Source organism: Camelina sativa, chromosome 14 (genome assembly GCF_000633955.1).
Source record: "Camelina sativa cultivar DH55 chromosome 14, Cs, whole genome shotgun sequence".
Classification (NCBI taxonomy): domain Eukaryota; kingdom Viridiplantae; phylum Streptophyta; class Magnoliopsida; order Brassicales; family Brassicaceae; genus Camelina; species Camelina sativa.
In genome coordinates, this window is record NC_025698.1 from 8351037 (window position 1) to 8351625 (window position 589).

Here is a 589-nt window from a genome sequence, read left to right on the forward strand (position 1 = left end):
TTTTTTTTTTTTTTTTCCTTCTTCTTTTGTTGTTGTTGTTGTTGTTGTTGTTGCTGATTCAAATCAATCCTCTCTGTTTCTTCTTGTCCTTGCTCTTATTCAGTTTCACCTGACTTTTGTTTTTGGATAAAGTTTTGAGCTTTGTGTGCAGTACTCTCTCTTGTGATCTCTCTTGGAAACAAAGTAAAAGGTTGAATTTTTTTTTTTGAGGGGGTTTCTAAATTAGGTTTAGTGTGGGATTATTGAGTGTTTTATCTTTCTGATTCGATGAAGATCAAGAGTTATTGAGGATCGTAAAGAGTGATCACAATTACAGAGGATCCGTCTCGTAGATCCGTCAGATCTGTTCACCTGGAGGTACGCCACTTCTTTTTGACTCACTACTCCGTCGTTTAGTTAGTGTGGAAAAAACGCCGGTTGGGTTCCTGTGGAAAGCTGAATTTGGATGTAGTATCACTATAATCAGACCATAGCTTAGAGAAAGAAAGATGAAGGTTATTGAATCCCTTAGCTCTGTTTGTAGCCGTTAAAGGTGTGGCAGCTGCTTAGGAACTCATGGAAGAGATTGCACCGGCGGTTGCACTGACTT